This window comes from Muscardinus avellanarius (genome assembly GCF_963383645.1).
Source record: "Muscardinus avellanarius genome assembly, chromosome: 1".
Classification (NCBI taxonomy): domain Eukaryota; kingdom Metazoa; phylum Chordata; class Mammalia; order Rodentia; family Gliridae; genus Muscardinus; species Muscardinus avellanarius.
In genome coordinates, this window is record NC_137786.1 from 30700491 (window position 1) to 30717655 (window position 17165).

General features: G+C 40.3%; 1 protein-coding gene across 1 annotated transcript in view; it reads right to left on the bottom strand.

The window, feature by feature from the left end:
• The window catches only part of PRLR (prolactin receptor), a gene marked incomplete at both ends in the record, with an annotated part of 45179 nt that extends 40233 nt beyond the window's left edge, over nt 1-4946 (bottom strand). The window contains one exon of the mRNA XM_080700721.1: nt 4904-4946. The remainder of the gene's footprint in view (nt 1-4903) is intronic.
• Between the last annotated feature and the right edge of the window lie 12219 nt (nt 4947-17165).

Consider the following 17165-nt stretch of genomic DNA (forward strand, 5'->3'; position numbering starts at 1 on the left):
AAAAAATGAAAATAGGGCTGGGGGATAACTCAGAGGCAGAAGAGCCCAGAATTCAATCCCCAGTAAAACACACACACACACACACACACACACACACACACACACACACACAACACAGAGAGAGAAAGAGAGAGAGATCCTAAAAATAGACTGATTTAGTCTTATAAATCTATTTTCAGCAAACAAAACCCACTGAAGACTATTTTTAGAGCCAAGGAAGCATCATTCTCCTGATGTCTTTCTCCCAGGAAACAGATTCCGTAGACCTGGTGCTCATGGTTGTGATGAACATCATTGCTTCCCTGCCATTAGCAGAGCATCAGCATTTCTTGAAAAGGGTTCTGCATGGGGATTCCACATCAGCAGAGCCATATGTCTCTGCTCTCTCACTCTGCGGCTCACATGAGTCATGGCGTAGGAGTCCATGAGACTTTCAGGGGCTTGGCTATTGACTTGCGGCTGGAAAAAAACTGAGTTTAGAGCATAACCCATGGGGAGGTCATACACTCTGGGGCTGAATTTGACAGGTACTAAGGAACCTCTATCATCAGAGAGAGGTGACATGAGCTGCAGACAGAATAAGTGGGTGATTTCTAAGCGGTTCTTCCATGTATGTCAACATTAATTTGGGCATGTCTCTTCCTTTCTCTGAGCATGAATTTCTTATATAAAGCAGAGAGGGTCACAAATGCTCTACTTCCCTTATCTAACTCTTGTGAGGAAGAGATAAGTGATTTTTGTGTAGGTGTTCCACATAGCCGCAAAGGGTTATGCAATTACCAATGTCATTGGTAAAGGGTGACAATTTACCTACCAGTTTGCCTCCACTGTCACCAGTAAGAGGTGATCATTGCTGTATAAACCTTCCATGTTCTTCAGACTCTGTGTAGAGATTTAATTCCATATGGAAAGAGAGGATAGTCCATTCCCTTTAAATGTCTTTTGATTTGGAAACTCCCAGCTCTAAGAGGACTCTTGGAAGATGCCCAGCTTCTTGGTGTCACCAGTCATGATTTTCTTTGGCTTCCTGTGTGGGGATGATGTTCTGAGTCTCTCTCCCTTGGATTCAGGACAGAGTTTTTTGCTTCAAAAGGAGCCCACAGAATCCAGAGGCCAGATGATAGAGAAAATGGGCTCCAAAACCAACCCAGTCACATATTCTCAAGAGTTTTGTGGTAAGGCTGATGAGTATTCACTCAGGGACACACCCTTGGTAAAGCCCACAAAGTTTGTCTCTGTCCCTCTTTCACCTTGCATTTAGAATTCTGTTCCCTCAGCCTGGCGTGGTGGCACACACTTGTATTCCCCGCGCTTGGGAGGCGGAGACAGGAGGATCGCACTCGTTGGAAGCCAGCTTTGCTGGCTTAAGAGACCCTGTTTCCAAATAAAAATATAAAATAGGTCTGGGAGTGTAGCCCGGAGGTAGAAGGGTTTCCAGGAACCCCAGTACCACACACACACACACACACACACACACACACACACACACACAGAATTCTGTTCCCTCTTCTGCTCTTCTTTATCCTTCCCCACAGAGCCTCTGATGTTGAGATGCCTCTCCTTTCCAGAACTTCCCATTTGCAATACCAGCAAAGTCCAGAGGATTGAGAAATTTCTGTGATGCTAGAATTATTTTAGACTTGTCATGTCCAGTATGGCAGCCAGTAGCCCAATGTGGCTATTGAATATTTGACATGTACCCAGTGTGACTGCAGAACTAAATTTTAAATATTATTTAATATCAATTGCTTTACATTTAAACTTGCCACATGTGGGTAGTGGCTTGTATATTAAATATTCTAGATATAGAACTCCATATCCCAATCATTTAAATCTCTCTGTTGCAACTAAAATCACCTAAGTTCCAATTCAAACACCCTGTTTAGAGAAACAGCAGCAAGCCAATCTCATAAACAAATTGCTATCCAGACATTAAAGTCTTACCTCTTAGGTAAGTGAGCAGGTTGTGAGTAATGTAATACCTTAGTCAAGTCGGTGTCTCACATGTTCGAGGTTTGAGAGACTCTGGCAGATGAGTGAGTGGGTGAAAAGATTAGGTACATAGAGCTTTAGAAGCACTTCACAGTGCACTAGATGGACATACACATCCTCCCCACTGCCCTAGGCTGCTTCTCAGCTCCTCCAGCCTCCTGTAGTCTGCAGATTTCTAAACACAGAGGTGTGTGGATGGGCACATGGAAAAGGACCAGAGGTAGGAGAACCGGAATGTGCAGAGCTTGAAGGATGCCAGAGCGGTTGCAAAAGAATCTGAGATGCCAGGCAGAGTGGTCTGTTGCACCACCCTAGGGAGAAAGTGCCAGGGAGTGATTGCTGGGGAGCGATCATTACCATTGGGTCAGAACTGGAAAGTGAGTAGGTAAATCAAAGAAAACAGAAACCAGATTAAAGGGCATACAATGCGACACTCTCGGCCAAGTTTTGGACACAAATCGCAATTCTACGGCGGATTTCAATCACCCTCTGTGGGGAAACACCCACCCTGTCCTCTTTTATGAATGTTGCTTTTTGGATGTTTTTTTCCTGCTGGAACTGAGCTGTGTTTCTATTTCTCTTGGCTGATCTTATAACTGCTTTCAAGTTCCTGCCTGTGTTTCCACAGATACTCACTGGCATCAGAAGCATCTTTGCAAACCAAACACCAAGGTTGGGGGAAAGGTGGAAGATAATGGGGAGTCGATGCTGGGGGAGAGGTGAAGAGGTCAACCGTGGGGGGGGGGGATAAAGCCCCTGAGAAGCACGTGGAGCTGAGCAAGAAGCATGCATCCCAGCCCTCGTAATTGGAAACTCGCTCTCAGGGCCGCGGTTCCTCACTTTCTACCACCACTGTGCGTCTCTTCGCTATTTGGACAGTGGAAAAAGATTTCTAGTTCAGCCCCGCCTTGAATGGGAGCCTGCTTGTTTAAAAAAAATTTCAAATCAGATAAAGTAAGTTGGAGACAGTTTTAATTTGTGTGCGTGTATGTGTGTATGTGGGCGTGTGTGCAAACTTGACCAGTACGTAAGCACATAAAGAAAGAAAAAAAAAAATAGCAGCCCAATCCCTTTTATACCTTGCAGTCACGTGAAGGCTACACGGTGCTTTCTGTACCTCTTGGATTTCTTGGAGGGAAGACCTGTCAGAGCACTCAGCATTATGTTGTTCTCCCCCTTTTTGTCTTTCTTTCCAGCAAATAGTATGGGGCACTTGGCAGCAAGGGACAGAAGCCCATAAAGGAGAAAGAAACCCCTAGAAGTCTGTCTGGCTGACTCATCAATTTGATATTCTCAGATATTCCCAGGCAGGGCTATTATGCCACAGGCATAATTGTGCTCAAAGCATTTTGGTGACTTATGGTATTGTTTCTGTAAGTATTTGCTAATGTTTACTCTGAACACTATACATTAATGTCTGTTTGCATGAAAAGTAAAAACCTATGCTGGGCTGAGGTAACTTAGAGTGGTAATTTTTGATAGGGGAAATTTTGCCCCTACCAAAGGACATTTGTCAATGCCTAGAAACGTTTCTATCACTCTTAGGAAGGAGAATTTTGTCCCTTCTAAAGCCTTAGGCAATGTCTGGACATTATTTATTAAAGCTGAGTCTGGCAACTCTTTTTTATGGTACTGAGATTTGAACCCAGGGACATTCTATCCCTGAGCTACATCACCAGCCCTGTTTTATTTTCTATTTTGAAACAGGGTTTCACTAAATTGCTAAAGCTGGCCTTGAACCTGCAATCCTTCTATCTTTGGGAAGAGCACTGGGATTACAGCTAATATTGTCACTGCGGCATGCCTCCTTCCTCCTAGCCCATACGGCAAGGCTCACATTCAACAGGCTTCACATCTTCCCTGTCTACCAGGAGCAACTGTGTGCCACCATGCAGGGTGAAGGTGGGTTTGGGATGGTGTCTTAGTGGGGATGGACATGGAAGCTGCTACTGTTCTAGAATACACAGAATAATCTTGGACAAAGAATTATCTTGCTCAGAATATCAACAGTGTTTGAGAAACTCTGGCCTAGAAATAAAAAAAAAAAATATTTGGATTTTGTACCAAAATGGCACATGGCTTTTAAAGGGCTATCACCTTTTCCTGGTTGAAAGACTAGTAAATAAATACCATGAGGTTACTTTAAGAATTGCCAGGATAATTTTGCCTAGAATTATCTTCAACAAACAGGCCAGACAGTTCCCTATCTTCACGAGTTCTTAACTTGCTCTGAAAGGGAGTATATGTAGCCTCAGGGTTACAGGTGTCAAACTTGTCTCAGTGGGTCCAGATCCCATTGACTGTATTCCATCTGACTATAGTATATACAGAGGCAAGCCAAGGGGCTTGGTTTCCCCATCTGTAAAATGGAGTCATAATAATTTATGACCTATTTACCAACTGGTCCTGGCATCCTAGGGTTTTCTTGCTGCTTCTAGATGGGGAAGATCTGGAACCTGTTGTATATGAGTTTTGCCATATGAGTGGAGAGTGATAATAGGAGGGAGGCAGAGAAGGGGTTCAGAAATCTGTAAAGCTTCTTGGGAAAATAAAAGTAAACACAATATTTCTCTTTCTAATTATAAAATAGTACGGTCACTGTCACAAAGCCTCTCAAATACAGAAAAACATAAGGAGAAAATAAGAATTCCTTAATTGCACTACTAGCAAATGTAAACTGTCAATAACTTTGTTTTGGCTTTGAGAAGAGCAATGAGAGGGATGGACATCAGATTTCCGGAGCTGGGAAGGCTGGGAGATTGAATGGGGTTTCGAGAGTAGCAGAATGCCAGCCACAGTGTGGACACTGATGGGTTTGAGATGACCACTGAACCAAGCCAGTTGAGTCCCTGCCCTGTACTGTATGAAATTGTCAGTGGGGAGCTGTGACAGAGAATCAAGCCCTCCTTACCTTCAGTGTTCATGTGCATAGCATCCTTGGTGCTGGCCTCCATGAATAGGAGAAGAGCTGAAAGAGGAAATGACTCATTTTAGCTCAAACACTACAAAGCGGGAGATGTTGTTTCCCTGAGTTCCACTTAGCATGGTTGAACGCTGTCACTTCAGTGAAAGGCATATGACAGTTCTTGTTTTCTGGAATTAATTTTTTGGCAATGTTATTATGAAGTCATTTCTATCTTATGAAAACACTGCAACTATGGTAAAAAAATTGATATACCATTTGCCCAGATACCCTAGTTATTAATATTTTGCCAAATTTATCATTCTCTTTCTTCTCTGTGTACAAAATTATTTTTTCAAATCCTCTGAAAATATAATCATGATATCTCTTTCTCTCCCTAAGTATTTCAGTTTGTTTTTCGAAGAACAGGACATTCTCTTACATAAACACAGTTCAACGATTAAAATCAGAAAATCAGTACCAATCCTCTATTATTATCTGATTTATAGATCTTACTCAAATTTTGCCAGCCAACTTCCTTGAGATTAGATTTTTATGACATTGGATATTGGAGAGCTTGATGAAAGATATTGACAAATACTAATATAGCTACAGCGGAGCTGGGACTTTGGCCACTTTGACTTAGAGCTCAAGTTTGATTCTCTCTCAATGGTTCCTACGTGCCTTGGCAGGAGAATGCTTATTTCTCTCTCTCTTTTTGACTGAACATCAGGGTTTAATAAAATTAATAAATTTATTGCTACATCCAAGACATTGTTAAGATAAATTACTATTTGTTTATGTGTTCATTTATTTATATTTTTGGGATACTGGGAATTGAACCAAGAGGCATTCTACCTCTGAGCTATACCCCCAGCACTATTCTATTTTTTATTTTGAAACAGGGTTCTGCTAAGTTGCAGAGCGCCTCACAAAGTTGCTGAGGCTTGCCTCAAACCTGTGTTCCTCCTGGTTCAGCCTCCTAAATACTGAAATTACAGTTGTGTGCTACCATACCCAGTGAGAAATTAGATTTAAAAAAATGACATGTCATGGAAAAAATTATACTACCACTGTGGGGTTGTGTGAGAAGTTTACCACTGCTTTTGTGACATCAGTATGAGTATCCACACAGTGAAATAGACTGGTAACATCACAGTGTTCTTATGAAAATGGATTTTACCTGTGGACCCTAAATAGACTGTAAAGACCCTCTTGAGATCTGTAGCCTGCCATTTTCAGGAGAATGCTTTTAGAAGAATGAGTAACTTTTGGTGAGAAAGAGGTTGCTCACTGGGTTATGGAAGGTAGGTATACAGCAGTTGGCCTGTACCTACCAGGAACCAAGGTTCCTGTCCTGTTTCTGTTTGTATTTCTAACTCTAGGTTTTGGGTAAATATTTTTAGCTTTTCAGATTGATTGGCCTAGGTCTTTGGGGCATGACAAGAATGACTGTTATGCTGAGATTCATTAATGAAAAAGCTACATGTGTCTATGTGATGTGAACATAACACTGCTAACCTGGATACTTGGCATCAAGAGGGAGGGAAACGGGGAAGGGGTCACCGAGTACTGTGTGAATATATACCTTTGCCAACATGACCCAGACTAGAGTGCACCAATAAAAAAGAATAAACAACTTATTATTTTAAAAATATAGATCTGAGTTAGAAAATCTGCTTTCAAGACTTAAATAAAAAACAGGCTTATATATGTCTGCAGCTTTTATATATGAATAGCAATTCCTAATTTAGTGTTGTTTTTTTCTTGTATACTCTATGAAAAAGCAAACAATCTAACAAGAGTAGGTGGCTGAAAGAGGCTTTGAAATGATTTCTAAGTCTTCAAAATTCAGAATCTTAAGAATTACCCCTTGAGGAAACCAGTGTGGAGTACTCTCCATGGTAACTCAGCTAAGAAAGGAGGAGGCTCTGGGCAGGAAGCGTGGATGGCTACCAGTGGCTTCCTACCCTTGAGCCTCTCTCTCTCACGTACAGTCACAGCTTTCTCAACATTGCTGCTATTGGCATAATGAGTGGGAAGCCCAGGCATCGTTGCAATTAAAGCCTCGGGTGTGATGAGGGCCACTGTGCATAGGACGACGTCCAATCCCAAGGCTTTCGGTAATGAGGTGTCTGGTGAATCCACTGCCCGTGACACAGATGTCTGGGGCAGGCTTCTTAGAAGCTGTCAATTTTTCTTTAGAGGGTACAGTGACACTGAAGTTTCATTTCTAAAACTCTGAATATTCTAGAATGCATTTTAGATTCTGGGAATTACTTTAGCTCTCTCTTTGATAATGTCCTGGTTCTTTTCAGAACAACTCCTGTTCCTCTCTGTTACATCCCAAGTAAAATTTAAACTCCTCTTGCACTTTTGATGGAAACCCTGAGGAGTTAGCAAAGGGTAGGAAGGATGCAGAGGGAGTGGGTGGGGTGCAGAAAGAGGGCTGCATTGAGAGTGAGGAATCTGAGACATTGAACAGCTGCGACAAGGTTTTTGAGGGCAGAAAGGCATAAAGGGGATCATGATTCCTGCAGTTCAACAAACGCTTATGAAGCGATAGGCCTTATCACTCATATACTATTCATCTGGCATGTTCTAAATGCTGGGTGCACCATTCAGCACAGCTCATTCTCTGCCCTGGCTCCATCCCTGTTTGTTATCCATGCTGCGCCCCATGGGTCTGACACCTATGGCTTCCTTGCCCTCAGCCTTAAGTGGGGTTTCACTCGTGGCAGGAAGAGGATGGGAGACAAGTATGTCTGGTATCTCTTTCCCTCCCTGCTTGTCTTTTATTGGCTTGGATCTAGCAGTGGTTGGGTGGCTCCTACTATGTCTATAGTTGAGCGGCTCCTCTTCCCTGGCTCACTATCACTGGGCCCCAGCAAAATTCTTCCCCCTCCATTCCTCCTGTGACGACAAAGTCCCTGTTTTCTCAGTGCTGCTCACTGCATTCTCTTAAAAATCCTAGCCTAGCCGGGTGTGGTGGCACACGTTTGTAATCCCAGAATTCGGGAGGCTAAAAAAGGACAGCCTCAGCTACTTAGTGAGGTCCTTTGCAACTCAGTGAGACCCTGTTTCAAAATAAAGAATAAAAAAGAGAGCTGGGGATATAGCTCAGAAGTAGAATGCCCCTGGGTTCCATCCCCAGTACCACACACACACACACACACACACACACACACACACAAAATCCTAGCTGAGCCAGATGTGGGGGTGCATGCCTGCAATCCCAGCACTTGGAGGCTGAGACAGGAGGATTGTAGAGCAGAAACCGGCAGTGTGTGGTAAATTAGACTTTGTTTCAGAATAAAAAACAAAATAGGGATGGTGGTATACAGGGGTAAAATGCACCTGAATTCACTTTTTAGTAACACACACACACACACACACACACACACACACACACACACACACTATCCTTGTCCCTTCTGATGCTGAGATAGCCCTTGAATATATATTGAGCTTCTTTGGGATTGCTATGGACAAGCTAGAAAGAGAAAAGGTTTTGTGCATTCTGTCCAGTACTAGGGTTTACAGATCCAGGAAGGGGAGACACAGCTTAACAGAAGCTCCTGGGAAAATCTTTCAGAGATGTAGTCTTTCCTACAGGCCAATATTATGTGTCAGTCAGAGACAAATCCAACCTCTGGTCACATTATTGGAAGCAAGGAATCAAGAACAAGGAGTTGATAATGTGACTTCATTCTGCCTCCATATATTTCCACTTGTAGTCCTGTGCTTAGTTCTCTGCTTCTCATTTTAAAAGGGGACATGTGAGTTAACTTTAAGTTCTATTATATAGGAAAAAGTCAAAAGAGGTTTTTCCCAAATGCTGAATAGTAAATATTTTTAGGTTAGTAGTTCATGAGTTATATGCTATTGTAGTACAATGGCAACCACAAACTGTATGCAAATGAATAGGCTTGGCTGTGTTCCAATAAAACTTTATGGACAAAAATAAATAGAGGGCCAAATTTGGCTGGTAGGCCTTACTTTGCTGACTTCTGATACAAAGAGGAAAAATATAGATTTATTCTGAATATATGTAGAAGGCAGAAGTTGGATCAATGTGCAAAAATCATATGGAGGTAGATTTGTACCAATTTTAAGACAGATTTATTTTCCTAATGGTGACTACTGTTCTCCAATGGAATGAACTATTTCATGAGGCAATGAATCTCTTGTCATTGTAGAATAATTTTCTGTAGAACATGGAGAGTAAGTCAAGGAGAGGTAGCAATGCCTCATATTTCTGTACACACAGCACAGCACGGCCTATCCAGTAAGTCTTCCAGATTTTATGTTCCTAGAGGGAAGTGGCTGCACCAAATCTATCTTTGCACCTTCATTCCTCAAATCCCAACAGAGTGCTTTAAATATGGTGGGTGCACCCGATATATATTATCAATTCGACTGTTTAAGATATTACTGACAGATTAATTGAACTCATTTGTCTTTAGTACAATAATCACTACTAGTCATATTAAACTAATCCAATTACCTCTTAGAAGTTTCAACATTCTAAGATTTTTATTGAAAATAATAGACATAATAATCACTATTTACTTAGTTCTGAAGATATGCTTGATACTGTACTACAAATCTTAAATGCTCTATCCTATTCAGTTTTCCTCCTAAACCTAGGAGGTAGGTCCTGTTATTATTCCCATCTTCTTTTCTTTTATTTCTTTTTTTTATTCTAGGGATTGAACCCAGGGACATTCTACCCTTGAGCTACACCCCAGAATGATTTTATTTTTCATTTTGAAACAGGGTCTCACTAAGTTGCTGAGGCTGGCCTTGAACCTGTGATTCCATTTTCTTATAAAAAATTCAGAGAATTTTCATAGCTGAGGAGTAGCATAACCAAAACTTGAACTAAAATTTTATTGATACAAAAGGCTGGGGTCCAATCGCAGCTCCACCTGGCCATCCATCCATCCATCCATCCATCCATTTATCCATCCATCCATCCATCCATCCATCCATCCATTCATTTAGTATCTGATAAACACAGACTGGTAATTGTTATTTGCCAAGTACTGTTTTGGGTTGTGAGGATAGAGTTGTGATTATAAATAGATCAAGTCCAGACTTTAAAGGAATTCACATTCTGGGTGGTATAAAGTGAATGTCAATATATAATTAACAGATGAGAAGATAATAAATGAAAACCCATTGAAAAGCAAATATAATAAAAAGATGATAAATAATTTTTTGGTCCATACCAGAGCTGCCAGTATAATTCTAATTTACTGACATTAGCTCAAGTTTAGTCTTCAGTCTTGACAATTTTATGGATACTCAGAAAATGAGAAAAAAGCTTCAAGCATTTTGGCAATTGATAAAGAACACACATGGCAATTTATAAACATGCTCATGAAGCCCTTCAGGAAAAAGAACAAGCATATTCAATAAAGTGCTTGGGAGTCACTCTCAGTGGGCAGGCAGAATCTCAGCACCATCTGACTGGGAGACTAAAACAATAGATGGAAAAGGGGAATGGGAGAAGCTAGTTCAGTTAACACAAAAATAAAAGAAGAAAAAACTTCACTTGGCAAAATTCTACTTTTGTGTTTTTTTCTCTTGTGTGTGTGTGTGTGTGTGTGTGTATGTGTGTGTGTGTGTGTGTGTGTGTGTGTGTGTGTGTGTGTTACTGTGGGTGGAACCCAGGGGCTCTTCTACCTCCGGGCTATACTCCCAGACCTATTTTATACTTTATTTGGAAACAGGGTCTCACTAAGTTGCTGAGAGCCTCACTAAGTAGCTGAGGCTGGTTTTTGAACTGTGTGATCCTCCTGTCTCAGCCTCCCAAGTTCAGGGATTACAAGCGTGCGCCACCTTGCCAGGCCCACTTTTCGTGTTTTTTTTAAACACAAACACACACACACACACACACACACACACACACACACGAATGAAGAGCCTAAGTTCTATCACCCAGTGTCAAGTATCAAAACTCAATATTTGTAACAACTGCTACAATATGAAGAGTGGCTGACCCTTACAAAACAAAGGCAAACACATCAATTTGACATTTGCAGGAAAATGGACAGAACCAGAGAATATCATTCTAAGTGAGATAAATCAGTCTCACAAAGTAAAGGGCCACATGTTTTCTCTCATATATGGAAGGTAGAGAGAAATTGGGAAACAACAGGGACCTGATTGAGGGGAGATACTAGAGTGGAGGAATCGGATTTGGGGAGGGAGGTGAGAAGAAGAAAAGAGAGACTAATGAAGGGAGCATTTCAAAGAGTGCTATCTGCATATATGAAGTTATCAATAGCAATTTCAATGTTGTGTGTGGAGAGGAGGAGGAAGTGGGGTAGGATCTGGATGGAAACACACCGACTGTGTGTGAATGTATGCTTCTCTCACTCTGAACCTCATTAGAATGCATGATTACAATGCACTAATGAAATTACATATATAATAAGAATATATATATATATATATGTATATATGAAATAGGGCTACCACATGGCTTGGGGTGGAGAGAATCAAAGGAGAATTCCACAGTCTTTGTGGGGGTTGATATTGAGAGAAAGGGCACAAGAGCAGGAAGGGTCAAGTAGGGTAAAGTCAATTCATAGTCAGGTTCAACAGGCAAGTGAAGACTGAGTGAGTAGGAGACAGGGCACAAAGGTCAGGGGCTGAGTAAACATAAGCCCAGAGGAGGAAGTGAAAGAATCCAGAATTTTGTTTGTGTCTTACTGGGTCCCAACTAGAAGGGGTGGGTGTGGGCGACCCAGTTAAAGGCACAGGATAGGAACTGACAAGTACTAGCAATGCTTTGCAATTCCAGAACTCCTTTCATTAGTGGATTATAAAATGATTTTCATATTAGTGAGTCCTGACAGTATCAGCACAATCTTATGTAAACACAGAAAGAGAATAATTAGTTAATATTTATTGACAGCCAGACACTGATTCTAAGCACTTTAATGCATGAGTTCATCTAATCTTCATAAGTACATTTTGAGAAATAAGCTCTTTAATAGAGAGCTAATTAAACAATGATTAAAAATGTAAGCGAAATTTGAAGGGAACCTTTAAAAAGTCATCATTAAAAATAAAACCAGTCCCGTCACTCACTCATTCATCTTTGCACTCACATATTTATTCAGCCATTAGTTACTGAGCAGCCCCTAGCACTGGTCACTAGCCTCAGGCCTTTGCATAGATGATTTTTATTGATTTCATTCTTTAATAGAGAGCGGAGGAATCAAGGAATTGTGAGTTGGAAAATGTGGGTTCTGTTTCTAGCTCTGCTTCTAACTGGACCTGTAGCCTTTGGAAAACTCACTTTTCTTCTCTTGTTTGCTGGCCTCTAATGTGAATCAAAGAGCTAAGACTTCATGATACTGGAGGTCTTTTAGGATTAAATACTATTCAGTAGCTTTACACAGCACATTGCAGTTTATAATGAATGTTCACTTATAATTACACCTTCCCACCTGCATCCAGTAAATCACAATATTTATGAGGCTTTAGAGTTGAAAACTTGTCAGGGCTGGAACCAAATTCTTCTACTCTTTTCCCTGAATTCCTCTACCTTCTTCTAGGGAAACTGTAAGAGAGCTAGATGTTGATGTTAGAGGAAAAGGAAGAGATACAGATGATAAGAATTCCAGGAGAGGGTGAGGGTAGGAAGTATAACATGCTACCTTCTCAGGAGTTTTATGTGTTGTTCTCTTAAAATCTTCAGGACTTTTGCAATCTCCACGAAAATGTACCCAAAGGACAAGAAGAGAGACTCTCAGTCTTTTTGTGTTGCTACAACAGAATACTGCAGATTGGATGATTTATAAAGAAAAATAATTTGTCTTGTACAGCTCTAGAGTGTGGGAAGTCCAAAGCTGAGTAGCCTGCTTCTGGAGTCACCCTAGGTGGGAGGTGAAAATACAAGAAAGCATGTGTAAGAGAGGGTGAGAAAGGGCAAGACAGGGCACTAGCTAGAGAGAGGGGGAGGGAAAGGGGACAAACTTGCTTTTATGACACACTCAACACTTCCATGAAAATGCTTAATCTGTCCATGAGAGCAGAGTCCTTGATACCCAGTCATCACTTCCTAGGCCTCTCTTCTTACCTTCCAGTGCAGTTACATTGGGTATTGAATACTGAATACATGAGCTTTCAAAGATACTTGTTCAAACCACAGTGCTCTCTAGATGATGGAAATTACATGGAGACAGAGCTGGATTCAATGAAAGGGCAGTGGAGTCTTTCAGTGAACATTCCAATGGCCCATTACTAGGCAGAGTTAGAGAAAATGGATCATGTTATAAGGCAGAATAACTTTTTCCTGATTACTATGGCCACAGATAAAATGGTCACTTGTATAGAAAGTGTGCTCCTTGTCACCATGGATGCCTATGCAGAGGTCATATGAAATCCTATATGGATTAGCAACTTGAATTGGGGCTGTAAGACCCATAAGGGGACTTTTGACTCTGAAATGCTATGATTCTAGGAAGTTTAAGTCAATCTGTAATTTATAACCTTTGCTCCAGAGTTTAAATATTCCTATGATAATCTGCTGGGAAAAATTCAAGGCCCTTTTCTAGCTACTGACATCTAGGCCAAATTCCTCCATTCGTTTCTTTCCAAGAATTTCTTTGTATGGATGCTTGTCAGAGTACCCACCCTGACCTTTGGCTTTTGGCATTTTTGAACCCCCATTCTTGACATACATCCAGGATGGGAACTTTTCTGGAAGCCAAGGTTGAAACCAATGATGGACCATCACATTAAAACTCAAGTCATACCAGCCAATAGATTAGCAGAATTGTGTCTGCATTTGTCCATTGTCCTCATTTTCCAAATGTTTCCCACCTGCTGGCTTTATCAGATGCATATTGACTAACTGATATTGTCTGAGGGCAATAACTTTAATCAGAGAAAATATATGAAAGTGTTTTTGTAACAGAGGAACATTGACAGGCTGGAAGTTTTATTATTGTTATAACCTGGCCAGGGACCCAGTACTGATTGTTATCAAGCCACACCTGAAGAGGGTTACTTCAAATCCTTCTGGGAATTAGTGTAAAGCAAATGAAGAGGACTACTGATAATTTAAAAGAACCGAAGTCCAGGTCTCTGTGATTGCCCAGCAGGGAATGCTAGAATTTAGAGCTGGTTTGAAAGTGTGAGAGCCCCTAATCAAGATCACTTAAAAGCTGCATGGTTGTTTTGGTCCAATGAATAATGGTGACATGAATGTGATTCTGTAGAAACTGGTCAAGATCATCTTGACCAGTTGGACAAGGGGATGAAGTAGTCACCAGCCATGGACCTGAATGAAATGGCTTTCTGCTCACTTTAGCTCAGAGGCCATGAGCGTAAATACACCTTCCTAGAGACAGTGAGGGGCAGCTGCAAGCCAGGGTTATAATGTTAGTTTGTTTATTTTTATTTTTTTTATTTTTGTGGTGCTGGGGATTGAACCCAGGTTGTTGTGCATGGTAGGAAAGCAACTATAGCTATATCCCCATCCGTTTTATTACTAAATTAAAATCAGACTAAGTTAAAGTATTATTTAAAGCAGATTGGGAACTTCTGTCATTTACAAAGAAAAACAAACAACGATGAGGATGACAACAACAAAATCCCTCCAAGTTATGAAAAGACATTATCTAGATTGCTCAAGGAATTGGTTTAAAGAAATAATCCCCAGAGGCTGGGGGATGTAGCTCAGTAGTAGAGCACATGCTTAGCATGTGTGAGGTTCTGGGTTCAATCCCAAGAAGCAGAATAAAACCAAACTAATTTTGACAAAAGTAATCCCCAGTTGATTGCAATATTAGGAACATTCTTAAATGTTAACTTTGTCCTGATCTCTAAATCCTCATGAGGGCATTTATGAAAAGTTTGTTTAAAGCATTGGAAGCCACTAATACTGAAAGTGGAAAAAGAACACTCTTTTTTAATTAAAATTGATTGTTATGTTCATGGTGAGCTGAGCTGAGAACATCTTTTTACCTAGAAATATAAAGAAATACCTATTTCCTGGTCTTAACACCCAAGGTTAGACTTGTTTAGGATTAGCAGCCAAAACCGTTCCTACGTTACACTGCACAATAAGGGCCACTGTGTTAGAGGGGACTGTTAGCAGGGTGATTCGTTTTCATTTTCCTGTTACTTTGGCCTCATTGGGGCCATCTAACTGCAATTTGTCTCTGGCCCTTGAGCTGTCTTCTCCCTCTCGGGGCAACATAGCTAATGACCCTCATGCAGCAGCAAATTAGAAGCATGTGTGAGGGCTGACTACTAGTTTAGTTATTCTCTCTCTCTCTCTCTCTCTCTCTCTCTCTCTCTCTCTCTCTCTCTCTCTCTCTCTCTCGTTGCCTTTGTAATAGGTAGTTGAAATCGGCTGTATGAAAAACTGTCTTTCTGTGTACTCTTTTGTTTCCAAGGCTAATTGAAAAGTGCTTCTGATAGGTGAGTTGTAATGGCAATAAGAACATCTTAAACCACTGAGAACTGAAGCATCAGCATGGACACCAGGGACTAAATCCTCAGCTGACACAAATGAATCAATGTACCAGTGTTTTGAAGCTGGCTAGTGCCACATGCCATTTCCTTTGGTCCCCAATATACCATTGGGTCTGGGTCTCCAGCTCTGGGAAGACAGAACATGGGAGCAGATAATTTGCTTCACTTTAAGGTTGTTTGGCTTTCAAATTTGTTCCCAGGTTCTCACTTCTGTTTATCCTTCATGGTTTTGGTGATATTTCCCAAAGTTGCCCAATTGCATCAGTCAATCAATTTTTAAAAAAAATTTAAAAGATTTATTTTTCTTGCGCATGTTGTAGCTGTGTCTCCATATACAGAATGCTGGTTCACCTGATTCATTACGGATGGGTAGAGTATTTTGAGTCAGAAAAGAATATAAATATAATTTGTGCCACGTTCTAGCCATATGATCTTGAGCACAGCATAAAGTTCCTTGAGTTTCAGTTTCTTCACCTATAAAGTTGAAATCTATATAGAAACCTCTTTGTTTTTATTGTGAGGTTTGATGCACAGTATCCAGTAATTAGGAAGTAATTAGTACACGCTGACATTAATAGCTAATATTGATTACACATTTGTTATGTGTCAGGAGTTATGATAATCTACAAAACATTTCTAGGAAATAAAACATTATTATCATCATTTGGTGATGAAAACAAGAAAAAAGATAGGTTGAGTCTTTGCTTAACCCATTAAGTCCTAATATTTTAATTCTGCAAATATTTCAATAAAATTGACACGAGCATATTAAAATAAGTTGGAAATGTAGGGCTTATAATAGCCTTTGTTATTAAAGATGAAAAATAAGCCAGGCATGGAAATGTACACCTAAAATCCCAGTACTTGGGAGGCTGAGACAGGAGGATAGAAGGTTCAAGACTAGCCTTGGCAATTTATCGAGTTCTGTTTCAAGATAAAAAATGAAGAGTGTTGGGGGTATAGCTCAGAGGTAGACTATTTTTAGGTTCAATCCCCAGTATAGAAAAATTAAAAAGAATAAATATACAGCATAGTGGCACATGCTTGTAATCCCAGCATTTGGGAGGCTGAGACAGGAGGATTGTGGTTCGCAGACTTATTTCAGTTACTTAGTGGGGCTCTTTGCAACTCAGTGAATCTCTATTTCAAAATAAAGAATAAAAAAATAAGGCTGGGGGTGTAGCTTGGAGGGAGAATGCTCCTGGGTTTCATCCCAGTGCCACAAAATTTAAAATAAATAAAATAAAAATAAAAATATGGATTATTCTATAAAGAGAACACTGGAACAATATATTTTTTTCAAGCATTCAGAAGAGGTGTTTTCTCTAACATAGTCTTTGGAGTACAAAGCATAGGTCACAACTTGTCAACAAATAACTACAGGTAGTAGTACATCAGAGTTTGTGAGGCAGCAGTACAGTATATTACACATCTCCATGCTGTATACATTGTCCTAGTGTCTTATTTATAGGACACCGACTATGAACATTGATTATTTGAAATACGGTACATTCCTCCAAATAAAATTAAAACTGAGTTCAAGAAAGTGCTTTCACAAATACATTTCTTATATGATCTTCAGTAATGCATGTAATATTGCATTCAGTTGAACATCTAGAAACTTTTGCAGTAAGGTTTATGCCATTTCACAATGAATTTTAAGATATTTTCAATGCTCTAATCATTTCCTTATTGCCTTTCTCAAAATAATAGAAATATAAAAACCTAATACTTATTACAAAGTTGCCATAGTGGTATATTTTTTTTC